The sequence below is a fragment of the Eulemur rufifrons genome, chromosome 17, assembly GCF_041146395.1.
Source record: "Eulemur rufifrons isolate Redbay chromosome 17, OSU_ERuf_1, whole genome shotgun sequence".
NCBI classification, from domain to species: Eukaryota; Metazoa; Chordata; class Mammalia; order Primates; family Lemuridae; genus Eulemur; species Eulemur rufifrons.
The window spans coordinates 93,556-114,037 of record NC_090999.1 but is presented as its reverse complement, the minus strand read 5'-3'; the positions used below and the strand labels follow the sequence as shown (position 1 = coordinate 114,037).

The window sequence follows — 20,482 nt, the reverse complement described above, 5'->3', positions numbered from 1 at the left end:
GTGGCTGATTTGAGGGTAAATGAGACAATGCAAACCTCGTAACAAGTGTTCGTTCCCCTCGCTTCTCCTCCCTCCCAGGTATGTGAAGGTGCCGTCTCACGAGGGGGAGCCCCGTGCCACCGTCACATGTTGCGGTGGCCACGCAACAACATGGAAGAAGACTCAGCCATGCTGAGACAACACACACCTATACAGAAAATGACTAGAAAGAAGAAAATCAAAGTGAGTACCTTACTTGAATTTGGGTAGAGAAATTATAGGTGGTTATTTTTCTGTTTTTCTATTTTCCGAGTATCCTATAATATGGTTACGTTACTTTTAGAAATGGAATATTTCATGGCAAACAAATATTTTACTTTAAAATTGCATTGAACAAAAAGTGTTAAACTTTAAAACCTAAACAGCATCTTTATAGATCCTCCATCAGTGAAGTTAATTTTAAAATTCTAGAATATATTCTGAAGCACTAGGTTCTTCTTAATTCTAACACTTAACCTGGGACAAATAATTTACTCTGAGAGCCGCATTCTTCACCTGTAAAGTGGGGCTAACTTTAACTCACAGTTGTGAGGATGAAATGAGATAATATGTAAGTACCATGGAGATGATCATGTTTTGAAAACTTCAAAGTTTGCAAAGATATAAATATAAACCCATTAAATACCAGAAGACCTATATTCAAATTTTAGCTCTGCCACCAACAACCTGGATGGCTTTGGGCAATCTACTTCACCTTCTTTCTACAGCATCTTCTCAGCAGTGTGGGAGTAACGACAACATGCCTGTGTTGCTGTGAAAATTAAATAAGTTACTTATATAAAGCACAGTGCTTGTCAGAAAATAATGGCTCATTTAATGTTACCAATTATAATCCTCCTTAAAACCACTTCTGCAGTTAATGAAACTGAATATTATTATTAATGTCCCAATCACTGTTTCACATTAATGTACAAAAAGAGAAAAGACATATTCCCTACTCTTAAGGTTCTCACAGTCAATAAAAGAAATGGAAATATATTTCAAAGATCATAGGAGACTTCAATAACTAATAAAATCAAATTTTATATCTATTACTAAGGGAACAAAGAGAAAGAGGAACAGGATTGGGTACAATGAGGAATGTATCAAAATCTCAAAGGAGATCACATTTGAGTTGGATCTTGAAAGCCTGGGTATGATTTTGTCCATTAATGAAGGAAAAATACAAAATTAAAAATCTAAGCCAGGCATGATGGCACACGCTTGTAATCCCAGCACTCAGGAGGGTGAAGTGGGAGGATCATTTGAATCCAAGAGTTTGAGTCCCGGCTGGGCAACCTAGCGAGATGCCATCTCTTAAAAAAAAAAAAAAAAAAGCCATAGAGTGCTCAGGCCATTGACACTTGTCTCATCAGATGGAACACTGAGAGGGGAAAGGCTAGCTGTAAAAAGAAGAAAGAAATATCATGATCTAATTGTGAAGAGCTTTATACAAATGCCCTGCTCCATTATTTGGACTTTATGCACAATAGGGAAATCAAAAGAGGATTTAAGAACACAATCAGACCTAAAATTTAGAAAAATAACTGGTAAAATTAAGTTGACTTAACGGTGTCAGGAAAGACTTCTCAGGAGACGACGCTTGAAAGAGGAGTCTGGGAAGGTCATCGCAGGTGGCATGTGGGAGACACAGACCTGAGGACCTGCCAAGAGTATCTCCGATTTCTGGAGCATAGCAGAGTGGGAGGTGGCAGAGGTGATGTAGAAGACACGGGCTGAGACAGCGACACCTTTGCACAGGAATGGGGGCTTTGAGGACAAGAGAGAAAGGCCTGCGATGGTAGAGTGATCTGAGATGACATTGTGGAAAAACAGGGGCTGGAGGAACAGGCAGGAAATCACAAGAGTGAAAACCCAGCCCAGAAGAGGGAAGAGCAGGTAGATTCAAGAGACATTTGAGGGGACCATTCAGTCTAGCCTGGGAGGGAAAAAAATGAGTATGTTCTACTTTTTACCATTTCCCTATTCAAAAAGCACTCACTATTCCCCTCTACCTATAGATTAAAATGTCAATGCTAGCATTCTCAAGGCCTTCCTGGTCTGACCCTCTCTGCCTTTTTATCCACTTTTCCTTAAACCCCACAGTCCCTCTACTTGGACTCTCCTCTCTGCCCTGTCAAACCCTACACAGCGACTGAGGCCTGACTAATTCCATGCCACCCACAGGGAGCTCTCCTGGTGTCTCTCCCCTCAAACAAAGCCTCCAGTGTTGTAAATTAATAAACCCTCATCATGTGGTAACGACCCTCTCCTATTACTAGGTACTACTGTCTCATTCTTTAACAGCTGTTTACATTTCTATGTGCCTTGTCTGTATGTTTCCTTCACAGAACTGCAAAGAAATGTCGAGCACACGAAAACACCTAGACAACAATCCAAAGCAAGATGAATGTCAGAAGATTTTGGCATCCTGGAAAAAACTCACCATGGACTTTGGTTATTCAGAATTAGCTACTTCTTGTATAAGACTATCTTGTAAAATAAAATAGTAATGGTAACAGTGGTAAAGTATACCTGCCAATCCACTTTCACAATAAGATATGTAAGAAGAATAAATCAATATAGATTGATGTTGAGCCTAAGAATACTGAGTTATAGAAATGCTGCTTGTATTTCTGGAGACAAGATTTGATTTCAGAAGTCAAATAAGGCTTTGCCTTAAAGAAAAGATAAATGTGTTATTTGAAAAGCTGCCTCCTCTCAGGAGGGCATCTCGCTGATCAGTAGAAGCTGCACTTCAAAGAGACAGCTGTAAACTGGGCCTTTGGTTCTCACCTGTTTTGAAAGACAAGGCAGGCCTTTTCCTTAGAACCAAAAGGTTGCAGGAGCTGACAGGTAGACCCCCAGAGATGAGAGCTGATCATATAGATATGCTAATGCCCAAGCCGGGCCCAGATGGTACCATGCGGTTCAAGTAATTAACACAAAGCACAGCTCATGTTGACTTCTGGGATCATCTCTGTCCCCAAGAACACAATCACCGGAGCAAAGATGTCTCTGTTTTTTGCTAAAGTAATAGCCTTATCATAAAACTTACAAGTTTGCCCCAAGACGATTTTATAACTCATTGTTCCCCTAGTTGGAGTTACTTTAAGGATCTGTAGTAGCCTTTTAGGAGACTTTGACCCTAAAGCAAACTGCCTGTTAGTATGAAAATCCTGTTGCCCTTGGCAACGGGGAGCCTGTATGTACCCTATAAAATATCTGTGTGGAGTTTCAGTCGGGGATATATTAGATGCGGGTAAAAATATATCCATCCGGATACATTCCTTTATTTATTTATTTTGATAAACCTTTACTTTATAAACTATATCTTTGGCTCTGTGTATTATTATTGCCATTACTTTATCTTTTATTTCTGTTTCCTACTATATTTTTCATCCTTTGCGATGACCCCTGCCTGAGAGACCTGATTGGAACAAAGAGGAAAAAAAAACCTCTTTGCGGGGAGTGTAGCTAACTCCTCGCAGATCGAAAGGAGAATACAATGAGTAATTCCAAGAAGAATCCTTGGAATTACATAAGCAGGATAATAACTGGTAGTTTTTCAAACTAACTTATTTACAAAGAAGTAACTTAGGAATGGCCATTCTCCTCCTCTCTAATAATTCTAAGACAGAGAGACATAGCCAACTTTAACTTAAATAAACTGTTCCTGGAAATTGGGCTTCAACGAGTTAAATTATAATACATAAAAAAAGAAATAATATGTACCTAGTTGCAACTTCAAAGTCAACATACACATGAAGAGGACTTACAGTTTGGGCTTATGTATATCTGTAGTGACAGGAAGAACTCCAGGAGAACTCAGAAATTTCAATGCCAAACATGTCACAAGAGGTCAGAGGTCACATTTTCTAACTGGGGTTTGACCCTAAAGTAAGCAATACATGTAATTAATTGATGCCTTATTCTGAAACATTAACTTGAATGGGACTAGTCTACCAATCCACTGTTAGTGTAATCATGCTCGTCACAATGTGAGCACCTCTAGAAACACAAAGTCAAAGTTACTCAAGACAGAAAGGAAACATACAGGTTGACTATTTTGATTGCTTTTTCCAAGTAGTCAATAAAAAATAAGTTAGCCTCCCCAATCACACTGCCTAGGTAATAATGCCAGTAGAGACTAGTAAAACATCCATATCTGTTTCAAAAGCATGTCTTTAAACTATAACTATTACTTAAAATAATTATAACCTTCTAATGCCATGTTATAACTACCCAAATTAGATGTGCATAATTTGTTTGGATTAAAGAAGAAAAGGAAGTGATATATGTAACTTGATTTTATTGGACATTAAACTATACATAGTATTTAGGGAAATAACATGACAATGAGTTATGAATCATTAGGAATCTGCATGATTGAAGGATTAAATTTCACTTGTTACTGATTTTTTGTTATATGATTCTTCACCCTTTATATCTTGATTAGAAATCTGTAAAACAAGGGCTAACATCATCTTAAGCATAAAAATATTTTATAAATATTTAATAGAAATGTTAAGTAACTGAGTATTTCAAAGTTTTAATGACACCTATCCAAATTACATAAAAGTGATGAATTAATGTGACAACTATAGTGTCATAGATATTTAAACTGAAAAGGACTATTATTACCTAGGCGTATCTTCATACAACCCTCAACTGACTACCATATTTCCTTTTTTAATGATAAAATGACTCAACTGTTTCAATGTTATGACGATTAAACATTAGAAGACATCCTTCCATTTCTAGAAATGTAAAACGTTTTTACTGAGAGGCCAAAATTCGTGCTTATTTAGTTCCCAAATGAAGTCATCTATAGAATTTATGTTATTATTAATTTATAAACATGAGCTTTAAGCCAGAGGGACAGCTTCACCATTAATCAAAACATCAGACTTTATCCCAGATATGTATTTTGAGCTCAGATTGATCTTTTCAGTAAAAATACTTTCCATAGCAAAATAATAAAACTTGTGAAAGAAGTTTCCCTTAGGTATATTTTTTTAAAGATTTGAATTATTGAATAAATCTCAGCAGTGATTCTGTAACTTACAGCACCTTTCCTACTTTCTTGGATACACTAGCAGTTCTTTTAAACAAGGAAAATTAAAAGAAAGTGGTAAAAAGGACTCAGAACACTCTTTCCTGGGGAGGTGTCATGGACAGGTACTGCTATGAACTCTGAATGTTGGATATCATCACACTTAGGTGGAGTAAACGTCTAGAATGAACACAGATACATACTCCTATTTTGTTATTGAGATAAGAAGATTATTAATAGTTGCTAAGAGTTCAATCAATTATGAGGATCTGAGGCATAACTGCTTTAAAAGGCCACAAATTCTACTCATGGAATTTCCTTTTAAAATTGCAATGTCAGTCTTACTACATTAAGGATCCTGTATTTGATGGTGATATTGCTGTGGATTCTGTGGTGTCCAGCATTATATACAAACATAAAGAACATGCCTTGGGTTTGTTTCTGCTAAAAGGGATTTTTTTTTTTTTTTTATTGCTTTTAGCTCTGCTTTTGAACTTCAGAAAATATCCAGTGCCTTTAGCAACAACTTTTTTTTTTTTTTTTTTTTTTTTTTGAGACAGAGTCTTGCTCTGTTGCCTGGGCTAGAGTGAGTGCCATGGCTTCAGCCTAGCTCACAGCAACCTCAAATTCCCAGGCTTAAGCAATCCTACTGCCTCAGCCTCTCCAGTAGCTGGGACTACATGCATGCGCCACCATGCCTGGCTAATTTTTTTTCTATATATATTTTTAGTTGGCCAGATCATTTCTTTCTACTTTTAGTAGAGACGGGGTCTCACTCTTGCTCAGGCTGGTCTCGAACTCCTGACCTCGAGTGATCCACCCGCCTCGGCCTCCCAGAGTGCTAAACAACTTTTTTTTTTTTTTTAAAGAAAAATCGCAAGATTTTTGTCATCTGGGAAGATGGTGGAGGTAACAGTTTTAAACTCGCCCCCAAACCTCCTAGACAGAGTTACTGGAAGAGTAGCAAACAAAACAAAGCAAAAGGCCCTGGGACAACATATACAGTACCAAAAAAATTAAGCGATAGGGAGTCCTGTGAATTCCAAAATTTGAGCAGTCAGGACAAATCTGCAAGAGCTACAGTTGCAATCGGTACTGACAGCTACGGAGGACAAGGAGGGACACGGCGGGGAATCTAGGGGAGCTGAGCACTGGAGGACCAAACTCGCAGCTGCAATGGACAGGATGAGACACCCTCACGTGAGACGATCCACGGTAACGCACGGATCCGTGGCAAAGTCCCGAGGCGCTGGAGCACGACAGCCCTCTGAAAACTCAAAATTAGGCAAAGCTCCCTTCCAGGACAAAGCCCCATATCATAGAGAAGTGTCAGGAATTAAAGTATCAAATACTACTGGAGTCAGTTAAAAAGACCTTTAGTATAAGAAAGGGTGGTTCAAGGAAAAATGGGGGAAAGATAGAGAAAAATCTAGGAAATCTCAAGAAATATGAGGCCATATTTTTAGCACTTCATAAAACTGGCATAAGAAGAGCATTAGAGCCATGAATCTAGTAAAAGGATTCAGACCCACTTCTCCCTGCTACAAGTTTGGGAAAACAGATTTTCACACCAGAATGACAACAGGAAGGACTGTGGCTCACGGGACAGAGTGACACCCTTATGATGAAAGCGTGTCAGAAAGATACGCCTGCAAAACAGAAGAAAACCAGGGTCCACTGTTTCAAGAAATGAGAAAAGACATTAAGAAAATGATGTAATAGGAAAGCTGTAAATCAGAATTAGACAAACTCAGGAATGAGTTAAACATTTGAAGTAAATGGAAAAGAAATCACTTCAGAAGTGAAGTCCAAACTAGAAGCTACACAAGAGTGATTATACAGCAGATAATATCAGATAAACAGAAGTTGAAAAGAATGAAAAAATTAAAAATCAAAAAGAAAAAAGATGAAAAAAATTCGATTGAAAATTACAAACACAGAAGACAGGAAAAGAAGACTAAACACACTAAGACAGGCCTCAAATAATAAAAACTAAATATATATAATAGTAATATAATCATAACTATAAATAATTTTAAGTTTCTTATTCTCAGATAGCTGTGAATATAATGTTGAATAAAATATTGACTAATTATATGATATTCTAAAATTTTATTGTTCATGATATCCACGATTCTCACCATGTCAGAGGAAAGGTAAGATTTTAGATAGAAGAGATACATAAAACCCAGTAGCCATAAATTTGAATGGAAAATATCAGTATGAATTAATGAGGTGTTTTTATCTTTTAAAAGTATATCGATTTCCTAACTCTGTCCATTCCAAGGCCTACAGAGACAACACAGTAGCAACACGGAGTGGAAAGAAAGTACTGTTGAAATACAATTTCAAATTAAAAGAAACCGGAGCCCCTGGAAGAAACTAGTGGTTTAGGATGTGTACAAAATGGGCCTTAAACCTTGTCACCCGAGAAAGCAGCAACGAACTTCGGGAGCCAACACAGAGGCTCCCGCTGGTCAAAGCTGGGAAAACCTCAGCATCAGTAAGGGTTTTGTCAAAAACGGACTCAAGTATCTCAAGTGTATTTAAGTCCATGGATTGCAAATGACAACTAAAAGAAAAAATCTAGCTGGTTACCACTAGAGGATGCTATTTTGAAAACTGATAAATACATGAAGAGAAGGAATTAAACACTTCTCCTACTTTTCCCATGTGAACCATACCACAGCATGACCAAATAGCAGATAATGGGAGCCTATGTCCTTACAGAAGCATTCCAGTTAGCAAAGGAAAGATAAAATTAGATTACCACCATTTTGCAATTCTTAGTGAATTACTGGATCTAGCATCAATAGCTACATATATCACAAAACGAGACAACTGACACATGTGCCTCCTGAACACACAACTCTCCGTAGCCTGTGCAGCAGCCTCGACCCACCCACAGCCCCTGGACCAACCATCAGTTTCCAGGAAATACAGAGGACTGAGCAGCAGGTCAAACTGGACCACAGGGCTGCGATCCTCGAAAGCCAGACTGTGAGAAACCAAATGACCCAGTTTCCCCAATCAATAAATCCCAAATGAAAGCCACAACAAAAAAGATGGATGAGAAATCCACGGATCAAAAAACAGAAACAAGCAGAACGAAGCCATTATACCAAAGTAAACGATAATGTTTAGGACGCAGGATGCAGGACTGCCTAAGAGGTGGTCACACCAAACCCCATAACTTTGAATGCACGACTCAAACTATGTAGCTTTCAATTTTTTTTATAATGGAGTCACCAGTCAAAATAAAGAGTGAAACTTAATGACTACATATGCAATCCTAACAATAATTCTTCTGCAGCCTTCTGTAACTTCAGCCATTTCTAAAGTTTAAAAGTCACCTCTATGTTCAGACTTAACTGTAAATAAGCAGAACAACTTGACTTAAAATGAATCCAAGGCTTGAAAGTACAGAATAGGAATATCAGGCTTTACAGCAAAAGATCGGACTTCCTGTCCTCGCCCCATGCCACTTCCTAACTGACCTCAGGCAAGCGCAGCAGGCAAGAAGCAAAGGCACTGGGTCAGGCAGTTCTCTGCACAGTCCCCCCTGGAGCCAACTGTCCAGCAGGGAGATAGTCACGACTGTGACTGATGTTGGGAAAGAAGCACAGAACGCTCGGACGTGAGCCACTGTGATGGGAGGAAATGCCGCACAGCTCTCAGAGGGGACGAGGCAGAGGACACACGAGGAACCCCTCCTGAGCACTTACTCTCGGGTTTTCTTCCTTTCTTTTCGTCAATCTTTATATGACACTAATAAAACCTAGGTAAAATAAATTTATTGATACTTAATTTAGGAGCTATGGACCTCACAACATGAAGGAAGATAACCCTTGGCATCATTTAAGGCTACACTGATGAAGCACGGAGAGAAAGGAACACTTACCGACAAGCCGCGACACAAAAGGAGAAGGCGTGTGCAATCCTGTTTAACAACCTTTGCATCTTGCGCCACAGTTTAACTTGCGCACACACAGGTGCTGTGATAATCCAACAGACCTCTGCATCCGGCACTGTGGGGTGAATTCTCTGACTCCCACACGGCAGGTGGTCACAACCTAACAGCAACATTCACTAGGGGAGTCTGACAGCTTCCTAGGGAACATCCCTAGAGCTTCTAGAAGGATGCTATACGTGAGATCTAGAAAGATGCCACATGTGAGAAAAAGGAGTAGTCTGAAAAACTGAAATGGTTCAGTCAAGCTTACATGATTTTAATTTTTAAAAACGAATCCAAAGAACAGTATTGCATTTCAGCAGCCTTCTGTGAGCAATTTTGATATACAAAAACTGTTTTGTTAAAAGTCTCAACCATAAGAAAATACTACTTTTAAGTCTTTGAGATTTTTTAAATGTTTGTATTATCAACATCACCTCTCTGTAATTTGTATTTAGCTACCACACCTCAAATTATTTGCTTTAATTAAAAGTATAATAATTAAAACAACGTACTATTTATTTTATTCTTATTTTTCATACAGTATTATTTTGTTCCTTCCACTAAGCTACAGGAGCTAAGAGTTGTGCATGGTCAGCTTTAAAGTATTCTGAGTGTGAGTGTAGAGTCAGAGCCACACAGAGCCTGAACCCTTTCTCTATCTTCTGTTCCTTCCCTTGCAAGTAATTTTATGATCTTCTTCACCAGAATACAGGGAAGGGAAAAAAATATATGGAATCCAATTTTGTTACTTACTAACAAAGGCCAAAAAAAAGCGTTTAAGTGAGCTTTTGTAAATTATCTGTTTTCCATTTTTACACATAGCATTTAAAGAATATGGAGATATAGGTATAAAGAAATTTTAACTAAATTAACAACAGTAACAACAACAACAAAACCAACCTCCAAACATTTAAAAAGATAAATTTGGCTTTTTTTTTTTTTTTTTTTGAGACAGAGTCTCACACTCTGTCACCCGGGCTAGAGTGCCATGGCGTCAGCCTAGCTCACAGCAACTTCAAACTCCTGGGCTCAAGGAATCCTCCTGCCTCAGCCTCCAAAGTAGCTGGGACTACAGGCATGCGCCACCATGCCCAGCTAATTTTTTCTATATATATTTTTAGTTGTCCATATAATTTCTTTCTATTTTTAGTAGAGACGGGTCTTGCTCTTGCTCGGGCTGGTCTCAAACTCCTGAGCTCAATCTGCCTGCCTCGGCCTCCCAGAATGCTAGGATAAATTTGGCTTCATTCCTTTAAAAATACCCAGAGAAACAAAATAAAACCAAGTTCTTATTTTAAGACATCCTTATAATTAGTATATAACAAGTAAATAGAAGAGTCATAAATTAGTTTGATTTTATTTTGTGTCCTGAATCTTTGTCTACCAATATAAATAGCATTAGAACCTGGGGTGGGGAGGAACTTTCTTTTTAAAAACTGAGTGGTTTGTTTAATAATTTATAAAATATAGAATGAAATTGTTAAAAATTCTGTCAGTGGGCTATGACCTAATGCAATTTTGCTTTGTTTTGGTAAGAGAGTCTTTGAGGGGCTCTGTGGCCCCAGTTAGAATACAATGCCATCATCATAGCTCACTGCAGCCTCCAACTCCTGGGCTAAGGTGATATCCTCCTGCCTCAGCCTCCCAAAGTGCTAGGATTACAAGCGTGAGCACACAGGCAAGATGTTATTTACTTACTGCACATACCATGCTTGTCCTGTATTACAACGAGTAACGAACAGTATACTATTTTTAAACAGCTTCACTACATAAAAGCAAATGATTAACTAAAAGCCCTTTTAATAAAACACCTAAATAAAGTTACCAAGAGTTAAAAATTCTGATAACTGCAAAACTATTATAAATAGTACATACTGATATTTTACTTATCTAATATTTATTTTATAAACACAAGTTGCTTGTGTATGTTTCTGTATTTGTTTTTCTAACAACTATATACTCCTGCAAGGTAAGTGACTTCAGTCCTTTGTAATGTATGTTGATTAGCATAATAAAGTATTTTTGGACTTTCCCCCAAGGTCTCACATGAAATTTTACAGGAATTTTGTTTGTTTGTTTGTTTAAATTTACTTACTTTGTAATATGGTCAATGTTGGCAATTTGCTTCTGGTTCCATATAATCTCAATGGCTGCCCAAAGATGCTGGATAGCTTTTGTATCCGCCTGTCATCTTTTTGTTAAACGTGCCATGACCTATTTACTTCTTTAGCTGTAGTAAGACATAAAAACATAAGGAAAAAAAACATTACAAATTGAATTATTATCAACACAAGTGAGTACCATCATCAGTGCCTCTTGACTACTGATCATACCAAGGTAGCAGGTAGCACTGCCAACTTTCTGCCTCATTCCCTACCATCTACCTCACCACCTTCTTCATACAAGTTACCATTTGCTTCATTACTTCATAAAAAGTGAGAGTCTAAAAATGAAAGGGTTAAGGTTTTCCCAAAGAGGACAAGTGGCTACCTTATGCCAACATGTTTTATTAAATAAATTTAAGTTTTATTCTAATGCACAGAAATTTTACATGACAAAATTTCATTTATCAATAATGCATTGTTTGTAATTTGATCAATATAAAATGGAATTTAAATGCCCTAATTGTTTGTACTTTGGTTTATTATAATCATGGCTTAAAAAGTCCAATTCTGTATGCATATATTGATAAATGAAAGCATTTCAATAAAACAAAACCATGAACAGAAAATGCAAAAAGTATTAATAATTACTTCTGGGGTAAGATGGGAAAAGCTGGCAAACAGGATACCAGAGGGCCACAAATTATTAGGAACAATCATATTCTTGAATAGATGTTAATTTCAGGGGTATTTATTACATTATTAAGAAAAACATTGCCATTTATTCAAATTTCAGTATTCTGGAGTAACTGAAGAAAATAGCCACCCGACCTCCAGATGATTCTCCACCTGTGCCTGGCAAGACTGGGGAAAACCCTGGGGCCACAGCTTGGGTGTCTGGTGACTGAGGGTTTTACAAAAGAGGCCTCTCCTGACTCAGCTTGGAGGGACTCATCTGTTAGGAACAGAGTGAGCCTATGAAACCTTCACCACAAACTTTGTGTTAGATCATGAATCCCAGCATTTGGCAACAACTGAAACATATCTCTAAATCTTACAGATTATAATGCTAAGTTTAAAATCTAGGCCTTAAAAATACAGTACACATTAAAGCTTCTGGGATTCCTAAAATCTCCTTGCCCGGACCTTTCCTGTCCTGTAAGGGAAGAGAATGAGCGAGGGAAGCTCATTCTCGGCACTTCACTGTGTTGCGTGATTGCCAACTGAGCCCTGTCAATCTCCTCTTTCTCCACCTCCACGCTTCTTTTCACAGCCCCCTCAGTTCTCCCTTTCCTTGACAAACCCAAGTAAACCCTGCAGTTGCTATCAAAGCTTATCCTGAGAAGACTCACTTCCAGTTAGTCTGGGGTCAGTGGGGCTCCTAGAATGAGATGGTTTTCAGAATTACACTACCGACAGAATACATTCTGAACATGTTTTAAAAGGAATTCTTGAATATCCTACTTCTTCACACTTTTACTTATAATAGTTCCAGACTTTGCTCCAAGAAAATAAATAAAAAATAATGCCAGTATTCAAATTTAAAGAAACCTTAAGGAAAATCAGTTGGTTCTGTACAAACTTAGATGTAAAACTAAAAGATAATAAAAATTACAATTAAGAAACACTTCTGTTTTAGAGTAATCACTTTAAGATGAAAGAAACTTTAAGATGAAAAAAGACAGAAACTTCTCAGTTTAAGTGCACTCATAGAGGAGTGCCAACTTTCAGGATCTGATCAGCTGTACAGCAGGAATTCAGTGGTAAGAACATATGTTAGAAAGTGACATCTAATGGTGAACTGTAATAATACAACTTAACCCTGTGAGATTACACAAAGACTCAGACAAAACAACAAAATTTCAGTCATTCTTACACACTTGAAAAAATACATAGTTGCCCACTTTGTGTAAAGCACTGTGCTAAACATAAGGAAGTATTTAAAAATGTATAAATAATGGCCAGGCATGGTGGCTCATGCCTGTAAACCTAGCACTTTGGAGGCCAAGGCAGGAAGATTGCTTGAGGCCAGCAGTTCAAGACCAGCCCGAGCAAAAGCAAGACCTCATCTCTATAAAAATTAGGAAAAAAAAAAAAATTATAGCCAAGCATGGTGGCACATGCTTGTAGTCCCAGGTACTCAGGAGGCTGAGGCAGGAGGATCACTTGAGCCCAGAAATTTGAAGTTGCTTTGAGTTGTAATGACACCACTGCACTTTAGAATAGGTGACTGAATGAGATCCTGTCTAAAAAAAAAAAAAAAAGTAAAATATGCTGATGCTTGCCAAAAAGTAACCTAAAACCAGTAGAGAAAATTTGGCATATGCATGGAACTATGAATTGTACGGTAATATATGACATATAAATTGTCCACAATATGAAAATTTGGATGGTGAGACATTAATTCTAGCTTCAGTAAAAATTAAGCAGAAAGAAAGAGATGTCTTCTGCAAAATGGTAAATATATGGAAAAATATAAAAGCCAATCTTTTCCTTTGTTAATTTCTTTAAAAGATAATTGGCTGCTTAAAGCAAAGATAAAAATAATTGGTAGGTGTCATTAGGTTTATAATGCATGTAGAAGTAAAATACATGAGAACCACAGCAAACAGATGGGAAAGGGGGAATAAACAGAATGATACTATTGCAAATCTCTTACATTTTTTGTGAAGTGGTATTATGCTACAATGTTATATATTATATTTTGTGAATGAATTATATTAATTCATGTGAGACTATGCTACATTAAGCATGCATATTGTAATGTCTAGAACACTAAGGAATAATACAAATAGGTATAGCTAATATATAATGAAACTTGTAAGTTTTTTCAAAATACACATATATAAAATTATAAATAATTTATTCAGAACTATCAAATATGAAGCAGCAAAGCTAACATTTCTAAATAATATTAAAATAGGAAACACAACTATTTATAGACTATAACAAGCAGAAGAACACAGTGGGAACCAAGTGGCAAAAACGCTAAAAGTGATGTCACATATTTCTAGAAATGATTAAAATCGAGATTAAAGAATGATGCAATGCTACACACCTCAGGAAAAGAGATGTAATGTTAAAATCAAAGATTTGTGAGCTCTGCCTGAACCGAGACACAGAAAGCAGGTACACCTTGCAATACAGGTACCCTGTGGGGAGGGTCATTCACACTAGAAGCCCAAGTAGGGAAGCAAAAGCGACAGGGCCAGGAGGTGGAGGAGGAGAAGAGCGACTTTTTCACTGCTGCCTTCGCGGGAGCGAGTGGCCCTGGAAGCTTCTGGAGGGCGGGGAGTCGGCCCCGTGGCTCCGGGGCTGCAGAAACTTCTCAAGGACGCGGTTTTGTCCTGGCCGCCTGCGACCTGCGCGGGGACAGGAGACGCTGGCGCGGCGCGGGCGGCCCTGGCCGGGCGGCGGGAGCTGCAGCCCGAGGCGCGTTTCGCTTCCCGGAACCGGAGCCGGACGGCGCTTCCCCCGCGCAGTGGACGCGGCTCCCGGCCCCGGCGGCCCTCGGAGGAGGCAGGAGGCTGCGGCTCCAGCTGGGGCTGCGGCTTCTCCCACCCGGAGTCCCGAGTCTCGGGGACGAGGTCGAGGAGCCACCCGCGCGAGCCCTTCTGACCGAACCGAGCAATGCGCGGTGGAGCCGCGGGGCGACCCCAGCACCCTGGGCCGACCAAGGCCCGCGGCTGCCGGCTGCTCTGCCGCCCGGGTCCGCCTCCGTGTCCCTGGAGGACCGCAGCGACGGCGTGCTGGCCGTGGCCCGCGACAGCTCCGCATCACAGCACGGGAGACACCCGCGTCTTCCTGCAGGTGGTCAGCAGGGCCATCGCGGGGGGCCGCAGCGGGATCCAGTTCGCCCCTTCCACCTGGACCTCCCGGGGATGGACAGAGACCTCGAGGGCTCTGGTTTAGACAGGAGCAAAAATCACTGGAACGACGCTGACGATTTCACTGGCTGGGCCGGGATGTGGCCTCCCCAACCCGGAGTGTCCTTCCTGAAGACGAGCCAAAGATCCAGTGGGACTAAGCAGTTGCCACTGTGTTCTTCACTTCTGCCACAGCTTTCCATGTGGGACTGGCTCCAGCGAATGGGGGCCCCAAGTTACCTACTGTTGTCACACTGTACACGTATTCAGTATTTTAAGGCTTGAGATTGTGACAGGCTCCGAATTGTGATTTACATTAAATTCATGACAGGTATTAAAAAAAAAAAAAAAAGCCCAAGTAGTACATTACAAAGAACGCAAGAGAAAGACAAATCCAAGTGAGGTGAATACAATGAAGTTTGGGGCATACTATAAAAGTATCTAAAACAGCTTGACCTATTAAGACAAGATCTCTTTAAAGTATAACCACTGACATTCTTCTTACAAAATCTAAATTTATTCCTTGATTTAACATATAATTCACATTCGCCTGTGACAACACCAGGAGCTCTTTGACGCTCTAAGGATACAGCAATAAGCAAAGAGACAAAAATCCTTCTCTAATCTAATAAATATGATTAATGACGTGACTAGATACAAGAAAAGAATTGTAATTTGGGTGTTCACCAATAAAAAGAAAATTAGATCCTATGTGTAGACAGTTGATCATTTAAGGTCCTTGTTGATGCGGCCAAACCAACTTTTCAGCCCCTTCTTACCTGGATGTGTATGCTATCACTATTAAACTGTACTATTCACATTCCCAAATATGCCCCCAAACCTCACACCTCTAGCCCTTTGTTTATGCAGTTCTCTCTTCTGGAATGTTCTCCCCTGCCCCATTACTAATTAGTAAAAACTGTCCTTTCTAGGACTTACTCTAATCCAATCTTCCCTGACCAAACTAAATCAAACTCAATTGTATTTTGTGTTCTACCAGTAATTTGTTTATACATCTCTCACAAATTTATTGCCTGCACACATAACTACATATTCCTCAAAAGAATTCTTTTAATTCAACTAAGACAAGACATGTCGTTTATTTTTACATCTAATGTCTTTGAAGGTGCCTAGCACAGGTTTCAACTTGTTAAATCTGCAATACAAAATTTTTAAACTCAACTTTTTCAGCTGTTATGTAAACAACAAGATCCTAGAGTAAGCCTTCATTTCTGTTTTATCAAAGACTGAGACATCAAAAAGGAAGACCAAGATGGGAAGTCTTGCAGAGATCATTGCTATAGTCCTCAATCTTTTTTCTGCTCAAATGCATTTGAAGAATACAACAGACTCCTTTCAGTAAAAGTAGCTCGTGACCCTCAAAAATAAAAAACAGAAAACTTGTGAGTAACTTTAATGAGGCCCCAGGCGACACTGACACTCTCCACCATACAAACTCAGGCTCACCGCAGCCCCTCCGTCACAGCAGCGTCTATTTTGCACCCACACAAGCTTTACACAAACAGCAGGGAAAAGAGGAGAGAAAAGGAGAAAGCAAGTCAGGAAAACCTTTAAAATGGGCAAAATTGAACAATCTGCTTGGGGATATACATGTATGTGAAAATTGCTTTAATGCAAGAGAATGATAAACACAACAGGCAGGAGAGCAGCGAGGGGACAGAGAGGGGACACGGAGGAGCTGGGGAAGCCACATGTGAATTCACACCATCAAATAGGTTCTGAGTTTTACTTGCAATGGGTTGAAGTTTTTGCTTTTTTATGTTGCATAAAATGAATATAAAAATATTTTCAAACATTTGCATCAAATATTACATAAAATTAAAAAATTAATCCCATTTGTTTTGGATGTACATTTCATTGTTACTTCGGTAAGTCTCAACTTTCCCCAAAAGTCTACTAGCAATTTTAAATTATTTTTCATTCCTCGTCTATTCATACCATTTTCCCATTTATGTGTTAATTTTTCATATATTAACATTACTCATACTTTTCTCTCTTTGCCTCTTAAGAAACATTAAATAAAATTATACTGAAATCTAGCTATGTATCCCTTTATCACCGTGAGTCTTGCAGTCGGGTACTGTCAGTCCTCCAACTTCGTTATTCTTCAAAATTATGTGGACTAGTCTGGGTCTTCTGCCTCTGCATATAAACTTTAGAATCATTTATTTTGCATCCACTTATTCCTTCTTGAATGGTCTTCCATTCTTCAGGAAGATCCAGGTTTCTAATCTATATAATTTTCCTCTGAAGAACTTCTTTTAAAATTTCTAAAAAGGCAGGTAACTGGCAAGAAATTCCCTCAATTTTGTCTGTCTTATAAAGTCTGTATTTTTACGTTTTATGGAAGACATAGCTTTGCTGGATACAGAATTCTAAGTGGGTGGATTTTTTTTCTTTCAATATGTTCAATATTTTCACTCCACTCTTCTTGCTTAGTTTCTGAGGAAAAAGACATAGTTCTTAACTTTGCTCCTTTATAGGAAAGGTTTTTTAATTTTCTGACATTTGAATGTCATATGCTTAGGTATTTTTGGCATTTATTCTGCTTGATGTTCTCTGAGCTTCCTGGATCATTGGTGTGGTGTTGACATTAATTTGGTGAAATTCTCAGGCACTAGTGCTTCAAATATTGCTTCTGTTCCTTTCTTTCTTCACTTCCAGCATTCCCATTACACATACGTTACACACTTTGTAGCTGCCCCACAGTTCTAGAATATTCTATTCTGGGTTTGGGTTCCCCCACGCCCAACTTTTTTCTCTTTGCTTTTCAGTTTTGAAAGCTTCCAACCGTCAAGCTGTGAGAGTCTATCCTCAGCCCTGTCCTGTGAGCCCATGAAAGGCAGTGTACATTTTGCTATAGTGTTTTTTATCTCTAGCACTTCTTTTTGGTTTCTTCTTAGAATTTCTACCTCTATGCTTAGATCACAAATCTGACCTTGCATGTTGCTTATTTTTTGCCTTAAAGTCCTTACCATTTTAATCATGGCCTTTAATCATTCCTGGTCTGATTATTCCAACATTTCTGCCATATCTGACTCTAATTCTTGTGGTTGTTTAGTCCCTTCAAACTCTTTTTTACCTTTCAGTAGGCCTTGCACTTCTGTGTTGAAAGGCAAACATGATGTATTGGGTACAAGGAACTAGGGTACACAGGCCTTCAGTAATGGAGTGTGAGGTGTGGGAGGGAGGCATTCCCAGCCCTGTCATCAGACTGCAGTCTTTGGTGAGCCTGTGCCCTGCACTGTGAGCTTCACCAGCTTCACCAGCTTCACCAGTGCTTCACAGTCCCCCCTTGGGTGGGGCAGGACGGCTGGAGTAAGCTGAAGTTGTTTATTTCCCTTTCCCCCAGTAGAATGATAGAGGGGGCTGGAGTTGGGTACTTCCCTTCCCCTAGGTAGGTTAGGCTCTGCTAGAATCACCTGTCCAGAGGGGAGGCCTCGTGAAGAACAGAGTGCTCCAGCATCTATCAGAACGGTCCGTCTCTCCTTTCTCATGTGAGAAGCACAAAGGGGATTTTCTCCAGTGTTCACTGTGAAATCCTGGCTGAGCTCCTGGAGGTAAAACTCAGCAATGCACGGAGGCCCTCCCCTGTGACTCGGTCCCTCTGGAGTCTGTAACTCTGAGTTGTCCACATAGAATGTCCAGCAACTCTCCAGTTACAGCTCAGGTTTTCCGGCCCCAGCACTGGTTCCCCGCAGAGGTTTCTGCTTGCAGGCCTCTGCTGTGAGGAGCTGGGGTTCTTTGTATCTGCCCGTCTCTTCATTTTTAGTGCAGCAGTTTGTCCTGTGGTCTGACTCCTCTAAAAGAGCTAAGAGTTGGGTTTTCTTGACTGTTCAGCTTTCCAGTTGTTGTTAGGATGGAGTGGGGACTTAGGAGCTCCTGAAATGCCAGACTGGAAACCACGAAATTACTGTTTTATAAGACATTAAATGAGAATATGCAGTGTTTTCCCAAAGAGGCAACAACTGAAGTAGCATGATTTACTGAAAGATTTCCTTCTTCTCCAACAAAATGTGATACATTCCTAATCGTATATTAAACTCTTTTTTATTTAGAGACAGGGTCTCACTATGTTGCCCAAGCTGGACTCGAACTGCTAGGCTCAAGTCGTCCTCCCACCTCATCCTTCGGAGCAACGGGGACTACAGGTGTGCACCGCTGCCCAGCATCATAATTAAATTCTTATCAATGCTGGCATTACTTTCTTTGATCTGTTTGGTCTCTTATTAGTGCCCCATAATTTATTACAACTTGCATATACAAGCTACATATTTAAAAGCTACAATTATAATTCCATGTTTTCATTCATTCCTATATGATTATCGTATATGTATTATCTGCTTAGCAATATTGTCAGTGTTTTAAAGCATGCCATGCTTTCAACATTCTTTATGTCACTAATAATTTTTACCATTAAATAGACACTAAATAAACACTCACCAATTGAATACTCTCCCCAACCAACTCTGAGATAGTAATGAGCGGGTGGCTGCCAGCGGCCGGGGCAGGGGAGGGCAAGCTCCTGCTTAGTGGGTGCAGAGCTCCAGGGTTACCAAACGGCAGTGCCACTGAGGTGGATGGTGGTGAGAACTGCACATTATAGATGATGTAAATACACTCAACTGTACACTTCAAATAATTAAAATAATAAATTTTGTTACATGTATTTTACCACAATAAAACTAACTGAAAGAAAAAATAAGGGGAGGAGAAATAAAGTTAGTCCTTAACAATAAGATCCAGTAACCAGCCATTTTTTAAGAAGAAGAACTATCAATAACATTTCCCCAAGAACCTCCAAGCAGTCAGTGTGGCAAGCACTGAATGTGGACAGTTAGCAAAGCAGAGTACTTAAATTAGACTTCCTGGTAGGTTTTTGTTTATTTATTTATTTTGGCATCAAAGTACATTAGATTAAGAACAGGAAATAACACTATGCAACTTATTGATCAAGGTTCCTGATAGCAAAACAAGTCATTTTGAATACTTTATTCGGTTTTATAAAATGTTTTAATTTTTTTTTAGTTAAACTAGTAAAGCAAAAGTATGTTTCCAGGCTTTAGGATTTGACAGAATAGCAGTTTATAAAACAAAATGATGGGTGGGGAAATTGTTGATCTTTCATTTCTTAAACAGTTACATTGAGGCATAATGCACACTCCATGCAATTTAACTATTTGAAGTATACAATTTAGTACTTGTTATATATAACATTTTTAATTTTTTTTAGAAGTGTAAAACAGCATATTTTTTTATTGACTACAAATATATCTGCCTCATTTAACTGCATAGTATTCCATAGAATTAATATACCATTATTTATTAAGAATAAGCACCCAAAAAGTATTCATTGGAAGGAAGGAAGGAGATGCTGAGTTGCCACTCATGACAATGTCCACCAGATTCTCTGATCCAGATTCCTGGAGGTGGCTATGAAACAGGCTCTCCCCATCTGGCCTAT

General features: G+C 39.0%; 1 long non-coding RNA gene across 3 annotated transcripts in view; it reads right to left on the bottom strand.

The window, feature by feature from the left end:
- The window catches only part of LOC138398098 (uncharacterized), an 89,212-nt gene that overhangs the window by 27,346 nt on the left and 41,384 nt on the right, over positions 1–20,482 (bottom strand). For all 3 annotated transcript variants that reach the window (XR_011235929.1, XR_011235930.1, XR_011235928.1), the window contains exon 5: positions 11,125–11,259. This is a non-coding gene — a long non-coding RNA (uncharacterized lncRNA). The remainder of the gene's footprint in view (positions 1–11,124; positions 11,260–20,482) is intronic.